Source organism: Pinus tabuliformis, chromosome 5_2 (assembly GCF_031772625.1).
Source record: "Pinus tabuliformis cultivar Carrire ecotype Pingquan chromosome 5_2, CPIR1, whole genome shotgun sequence".
NCBI lineage: Eukaryota > Viridiplantae > Streptophyta > Pinopsida > Pinales > Pinaceae > Pinus > Pinus tabuliformis.
Window position 1 is genome coordinate 62,405,455 of NC_142306.1, and position 8,672 is coordinate 62,414,126.

General features: G+C 38.6%; 1 pseudogene; it reads left to right on the forward strand.

Moving 5' to 3' along the window:
* Positions 1-2,632: 2,632 nt before the first annotated feature.
* On the forward strand, positions 2,633-3,852 carry LOC149157548 (1,4-alpha-glucan-branching enzyme-like; annotated as a pseudogene).
* The last annotated feature ends 4,820 nt before the right edge of the window (positions 3,853-8,672 follow it).

Here is an 8,672-nt window from a genome sequence, read left to right on the forward strand (position 1 = left end):
GCACCAGGTTTTAGGTCGATTGTGAAATCAATCTCCCTTACAAGAGGTAATCCAGGCAATTCCTTAGGAAAAACATCCTTGACTTCTAACAAAATTGGGTGTTGATCTAGGGAGGGTCCTTTCTGGTCACTTACAACCTCGACCAAATATAGCTTGCAACCTTGTCGGAGACAACATTTTACCTTCCTCGTGGATATGAATCATAGTGACACTCCTCTCTTGATTCCACAAATCTCAATTGGCCTACCTTCATCATCTAAACAAATCACCTTCTTCTTGAAACATTCTACCAAAGCTCAATGAGATTCTAGTCAGTCCATTCCAATAATTACATCATACGTCCCCAATGTTGTGACGTATGCCTTCAACTTAGTTATACACACCCCAAGGTTTACCTGACATTGATCAACACAAGGTCCTACTGCTTATTTTGTCCCAGAATCCATCTCAACTTGCTTAAAGTCATCGTGCCCATAGGCTGCCAACCCACATTTTTCTAATGCAACTAGTGAAATGAAACTATCTGTAGCACCTGAATCAAACAAAATTTTAACTTTTACTTTGTTTATCATACTTGAGGTTTCTACTATGTAGACTGGTGTTCAACTTGTTGGTTATCAACTCCTACATAGATTCGATGGTGGCTACTTGCTCCCCCCATTGGTTATTTTCCTTCTCTACGGTTGTTACCAATTTGTAAATCAAGACAGTCACGCTGGTAATGAGGTCCCCCGCATCCCCAATAAGTGATGTGTGGCAGACTTTGAACAGAATGTTGTGGAGTTCTTTGGAAAGAGTTCCTTCCCTTGGGACCCCTACCCCTAGTTGTTGCTCCTCACGTATGACCTTGATTTGCACGTGCCCTTGAAGCTGTGGGTGAAGCTCCACTAGTAACCATTGAAATCCCCACTGTCGGTGCTCTACGTACAACCCTGTTTCCATATGGCGGTGGCCTCAAAATTCCTCCCCTAGGGAAGGTACGAGGGGTCTTCCCCATAAACCTTGGTTATTGTGGAAAAATGGTTTTGTTTCCACCCTTTAAGTCTAAGTGTTCTTCAACATAACGAGCATGTTCCGCAACTTCTGCAACTGAGGATGTTTTCCAATCCGCACCATTGCCCTAATCTTAGGGTTCAATCCAAAAATGAAACGATCTGCTTGGCACTGGTTAGTATCCATGTAGGAGACATACTTGACCAATTCCATGAATCTAATCTCATATTCTTCTACCGTACGATTTCCCTATACTAAGGCATGGAAGGCTCCTATCTGTTGTTCTTCATAATATGTTGGTAGGTACTTTTTCCTGAATCTCTCCTCAAATAACTCCCAAGTAACTGTGTTCGAAGTGAGGCGTAGTTGACGCTCTAAGTTACCCCACCAATTCAGAGCACTATCTTTGATTTGGAATATCACTATTATATCTTTTGAATTGGAAGTATAATCTCTTAGTGCGAAGCACCTTCTCATTCCCTCTAACCAGGCTTCTGCACGTTCGCTGGCACGACCTCTAGCAAACTCTGGGAGCTTAATCTTTTGGAGCTCCCTAGTAATGTCCTCGATTAGAGGTCCTATATTAGAGTCCCTTGATCCCTCGAGATTTCCTAACCCTAATGGAGGGTGATCTACTTCCACTTCAATTGTTGCGCCCTTTTAAAGTCTCATTAATTTCTTCTAGGGAACGCAAGATGAGAGTAAACTCCGGTTAAGGTAATGGGTTATTTGTAGGAGGTCCTTGTGATGACCCTCCTTGACCTTGATTTCTTCGCGCCCTCACCATTTTGAATTGTTCAAATATCTGTATGATACGCAAGACTCATTAATCCATCTTAGGACTTGTCCCTCTTAGCTGACTCACATACATGTGTATAACGATAGTCATAAGTTTTTCCTTTACTATGCTCATAAACAAGAATTATTAGTACTGAGAAGATTCCCAAGGATCTACCAAATCCTCTCATATGTGAGTTCTACATAACTTACAAATTTTCTCTTGGTACTTGCTAGGGTACTGGTGCAATGTACTTGTAAGTCATGCTTTATCACAAAATTGTTTTCTTTAGTACCATAGTTATAATTTAATATGAAGCTAATTAATAACTTGGTTTAATATATTGAAATAATTAAGTTAAATACTAATGTAAATAATACCCTTTTTAGTCATGTCTTCCTTCTATGGCCATTAGTTGTTCCTTCCCACCCTTTATATTATGTTTTAAAATCATTTATGTCCATTTTATGAATCTTGGGATCTCCTATAGGACATATAAACAATTGGTCTCACCTCTTGAAGAGGCAGTGTCCTTGAAGCAAGGTTTCTAAGCAATTATCCATATATATATATATATATATATATATATATATATATATATATATATATCTATATATATATATATATATATATATATATTCAATCATTAGATTAAAGAAGAAAAATAACATTGCTAAAATAAGTGTGATTTCTTACAAGATTCATAAACAAAGTCTAAAATATTGTGGGATGAAAGAATGCCCTTTTTTGTGATATTAATAGAATGGAGAATGAAAATTAATATCATTTATATACTTGCATTAGACCAAACACATAGATCTTAATTTCAAAATGTATTTAAAACAAGATTTCTTCAAACAAGATTCAACATGGCAATCTAATAGTTCCAAATGTTTGCTTAGAAAGGATCTACCTTGGAATTTGCACACACTGTTGAATGGAAGAGTGATCTCCAAGTTTCCTGCTAGGAGGAGAGTTTTCATAGTGCATTCTACTCTGAAAATAACAAGTCAACGATGGATAGAACTATTGAGGATGAACTGGAAAATTTGGCTGTTTTGACTGTGGATCCATCCTTGGCTTCACATAAAGCTCATTTCCAGTACAGATATACAAAGTATTTACTACAAAAGCAAGCAATAGAGAAGTATGAAGGGAGCCTTGAGGAATTTTCACAAGGTTATTTGAAGTTTGGTTTCAATCGAGAAGGAAATAAAATTGTATATCGGGAGTGGGCACCTGCTGCAAAAGAGGCACAACTTATTGGGGATTTCAATGCTTGGAATGGATTGGGTCACCAAATGGAAAGAGATCAGTTTGGTGTTTGGACAGTCTACATACCAGATACTAAAGATGGAAATCTTGCTATCCCACATGGTTCAAATGTTAAAATTCGAATGAAGGTTGCTAATGGAACATGGATTGATAGGATACCAGCCTGGATTAGGTATGCCGTTGTGGACCTTAGCAACTTCAGTGTAGCGTACGATGGTGTTTATTGGGACCCCCCCCCACCTTCTAAAAGGTATGAATTCAAATATCCTCGGCCACCAAAGCTTGAGGCGCCACGAATTTATGAAGCTCATGTAGGAATGGGTGGCATAGAACCACATGTAACATCATATGTGGAGTTTGCAGAAAATGTTCTCCCTCGCATAAAAGTGAACAACTACAACACGGTTCAGTTGATGGCTGTGGCAGAGAATTCTTATTATGGATCATTTGGACATCATGTCACAAACCTTTTTGCTCCCAGTAGTCGGTCAGGCACACCAGAGGACCTGAAATTCTTGATTGATAAAGCTCACAGTTTAGGTTTACAGGTGTTAATGGACATGGTTCACAGTCATGCTAGCAGCAATGTCACAGATGGTCTCAATGGTTATGATATTGGTCAGAGGATAGAAGAATCGTAATTCCACTCTCGAGAGAGGGGATACCACAAGTTGTGGGATAGTCGGCTATTTAACTATGGAAACTGGGAAGTTCAACGTTTTCTGATTTCTAATTTATGGTGGTGGCTAGAAGAATTCCAGTTTGATGGTTTCCGTTACGATGGGCATAGATTTAAGTTTATTTGATACACAAAAGCGGCTAAAGGATATTTTAGCACAAGGAATTTGGGTGGAGCATAATACCCATATTCATTTCTTGTAGTTCTACATTGATTCGAGAGTGCTAACAGAAGGCAAGCTGGTCCATGCCCACTTGGTGAGTACTGGAAGGGAGCTTGATGTTTTCCTTCAAAACAGATTTGTCCACATGTATGCCAAGTGTGGGAATTTGGAGGATGCACGCCACATGTTTGACAAAATGTCTGAACGAAATGTGGTCTCCTGGACTGTCATGCTCGCAGGATATGCATAGAGCGGAAACGATGAGGCAGTGCTGAAATTGTTTTGCCAAATGTATAGGGAAGGAATAAAGCCTGACCAATTCAACTTCTCCAGTATATTAAGGGAGATTGGGAGATTTTCGGGCCTGGAACAGGCTAAACAGCTCCATGCCCAGATAGTTAGAGCAGAATTTGAGTCAAATATCTCTGGAAAAAGAGTTTAATTTTTAATACAGAATAAGCTTGGCATTTATAACAACCCCGTCATATCCAGTTGCGAAACAAACATGGGATTTGGAGACCTTCATCATCGCAGATTATTTCATTTACGGGCATGCCTTTTCTCACTCATATCCCTAGCATCCACGCCAGCCACAATGCCACACCTCCAATCCACAAATAGTTCAATGAACCATATCCTTACAAAGACATAATCAAACCAACCCTATCACAAGTTCACCATGGATATATGCCACAGCGTTGCCAAAGATCAAGGAGAATAACAATATTTGCCAGAGCGTTGCCAAAGATTAAGGATAATAACAATATTTTCCAATTATCATAGCAAATTTGATCTTACGAAGATCCTCACTTTCAATCTTAAATCACCGAAGACAGACCATATACGAATCTAAAAATCAGCCTTCATGAAAAATATCACTAGAATTCTCTCGAAAATGTTAAGTTTCTGAATTGTTATGGTATAAAACACATAAAATTCATTTACAGCCACGATATTTCGATTTTGATTGAATTTGTTATGTTGCAGGTGAACGAAATCTGACTAAGGAGAACAAATATTTTACTGTGGCCATCATGAATTCGACCTCAACAAATTGAAGAGAATTAACCAATCATGTAGAATCCACAGATAATTGGTGATTAATTTTCAAAGGGAAAGAAATCAAATTATGATTGCAAATCCTGCAAAGCAAGGAAAGGATATATGTAAGTCATTCACATTCAACAAGGTGTTTGGAGCATCTGCTACTCAAGAGGAAGTGTTTTTGGATACCGGGCCATTGATCAGATCTATTCTGGATGGTTACAATGTTCGCATTTTTGCATATGGGCAAATAGGTTATGGAAAGACATACATAATGACTGGTCCTAAGATGATTATAGAGGAGAGTTGGGGTGTGATCTATCGAACCTTGAATGACTTATTCAAAATATCAAAACAAAGAAAGGATACATTATATATGAGGTTGTTGTTCAAATGATTGAAATATACAATGAACAAGTCCGGGATCTTCTTGTTTCAGTCAGTTCCAATAAAAGATTAGAAATCCCTAACAATTCACAACAAAAAGGACTCAAGGTGCCAAATGCAAATCTAATACCCATTGCATCTACATCTACATCTATTGTGATTCAAATGGCACAATTTTAACAAATGCACATGTAGTAGAACAGTATACAAGTGCAGAAGTGCTTTACAAAGGAAAGTTTTCTTGAACAGACTTAGAGGATAGTAGGTACCATATTTTGGATTGTCCCTTGGGCTGACTAGAAGGAAGCAAAGATCACGCTTTATGGATTGTTTGCTGAAGGAAATTTGCAGACATCTTTGGATTGCCTTTTGGTAGGTTTGGTGGGAAGCCATACCTTCTTTTGGACAAAGATATGAGACTGATTTTTTTTATGGACAGAGATATGAGACTGGATTTTTTTTGGACATACCTTGACTATCCTATTTCCATCGATTTTTGGCATAAGTTTTGACAAGAAGAAGGCAGTTTGGGAGCTGGTTGTTGTTACGTTGCAAGATGGAAAGACTTTTGATGGAGAAGTTATCAATGCTAATTTTCATACTGATATTGTTGTTGTTAGAATTAACGCAAAGGTTCCATTTCCAGCAGCAAAACTGAGTTCTTCTAGAAAACTTCAACTAGGGGATTGGTAATAGCTTTGGGATTCCCTCTATCTCTCCAAAATACAGTTACTGCTAGAATTGTGAGCTATGTAGATCAAAAGAGCAATGATTTGGGTCTTGGCGGAATGCGCAGAGAATATTACTATATACAAACGGATTGTGTAATCAATTAGGGAAGCTCTAGTGGACTGTTAGTCAATCTTGATGGAGAAGTAATAGATATTAACACAATGAAGGCTCTTGTCGTTGATGGAGTTAGCTTTGTTATCCCCATATACTCTTTCATCAAGACCATTGAGCATTTCAAGAAACATGGAAGAGTTGAAAATATGGATTTAACCATGAGCAAATATTTCTAGAATCTCGTAAGATGAGTTGCATTAAAAAAAATTGACTCTTTTTTTGTGGGAGTTGTTCTTAGTTGCCTTAGGATTCATAATTTGATCTAGGACTTTATTGGGTTGGTGTGATTTAGGCCTCAGATTTTGAACCTTGGCTTTGATACCATGTGTGAGGCTCCCTCCTAAGTTCCTCTAACTAGAAACTAAATTTCTCTAATTTTAAACACAATAAGACAGGAAATAATTTATTTATATCTAAACATTTATTTGATGATAATATACCATTAAAAATTATTTACCACAAATTAAATAATTAGAATTTCATTGCAACCATTTACATAAATAATCAATAAATGGAGGAATACCTATTCCAATAGCTTAGTTGAGATGCTCCTAAGCTCCTGACTTTGTTGGGATGCTCCTCTTGACTACTCGACTGAATTTGCTTCCCAGCCAACTAGGAAGTATTTCCTAGCCTAAGGAACCTCCACAGATTCTCTAGCCCTCCTATCCCAAGTTCAACTAGATGTAGTGTGTCCAAGTTAAACAAACACTCTCATTCTCTTATTTTCTCTTTTTCTCCACATTCCTCCCAAAACAAAATCCTAAAAAATCACAACCAAAACCAAAACCAAGACCAAGACCAAGGATCCCCCTCTCCTCTCATCATCCTTCCCCTTTTATGCCTCTTCCTCCCCTCCACCTCAACCACCTATCATTAATGTCATAACTACTCCCGCATCCTTTCATTTGACTTTTATTACCATATCTTCTCCCAAGTAAATTTGAGAGGACAATTTGGGGATAAGATATGGATATTTAATTTGGAAATTAACTGGGGAAGACCATATCTTCTCCCAAGTAGATTTGAGAGGACATTTTGGGGATAAGATATGGATATTTAATTAGGAAATTAATTAGGGAAGACCATATATTCTCCCAAGTAAATTTGAGAGGACATTTTGGGGATAAGATATGGATATTTAATTTGGAAATTAATTGGGGGAAGACCATATGATCTTCTCCCAAGTAAATTTGAGAGGACATTTTGCGGATAAGATATGGATATTTAATTTGGGAATTAATTGGGGAAAGACCATATCTTCTCCCAAGTAAATTTGAGAGGACATTTTTGGGATAAGATATGGATATTTAATTTGGAAATTAATTGGGGAAGACCATATCCTCTCCCAAGTATATTTGAGAGGAAATTTTGGGGATAAGATATTTAAATTGGAATAACGGAAGGAGACCATTTCCCATCCAAAATTAAATTTGAGAAGACAAGTTGGGAATTGAATAATAACAATTATAAAATTTATATTAGTAAATAAATTTACAATTTCTTTTTTGATAAGTAAGAGATGAACCTTCTATTAATCAAAGTAAATTACATAATATACAGAGTGCCCCAGACAGCAGGGGCAGTAAGGAAGCTTATAGGACAGAAACAACGAGGCCAAATAAGCGCTAACATCAACCCCCAGATTGACTCAACAACAAAAAAAAGTAGAGTCCATTGAGCAAACAGGTATGAGACCCATGCGCAATAGACTGACACCCTGAACCAGCGGTCAGCAAGCAACTAGCTCGATCAATCCCCGTCGTTGAAGACAAGGCCCCGATCCAACAGCCAGTGCGGAAATTGCATGGCCAAGATGCTCGGGGATAAGCCACGTAATGAGAATGGTTTCCTCTCTAGCCTCATTGCCACGCGTCACCCCCTGACTGAAATCACTAGCATTAACCAAAAAAAATAGAAACCAACAAAGTGCCACGTGATAACCATTCAAGGAAATGGGATCAGGTTTTGCGGAGAGCTGGGCCCACAGAGGGTCCCACCGTGTACCCTCGGGTCCGGAACCTTGAGTAACCCACATGACTAATCCCAACCATAGAAAGAAGCGGCCTGATCCAATGCCCCACGGAGATATCGCACGTCCGAGATGCACAGAGGTTAACCGCACGATGAGAGCGGTTTCCTTTCTCATCACGACACCATGTGTAACCCCCTGAGTGGAATCACATGCTCCTTCCACTAAACCAAATACCATCTGAAGCCCGTGCAATATACCACTTGTAGTTTTGCATTCGTGGTATCTCCAATTGAAGACCATCCATCCGATCCCACCAGCCATTCTGAGCCCTGTCTTTCCAAGCCATCCACTTGGAGTCGCCAACAGAAACCCATTGAGCCAACTGTACACCGACAGTCCAATCTATGTTATTGTCTGACTCGAAACCTTCATCCGTCATCTGAAAGCCATGATATTTGTGAAGAGTAACCATGATCAGAAAATGAAGACAGATTAGGCGATGTCATCCTCACCCCTATTCTCTGGATCAGCA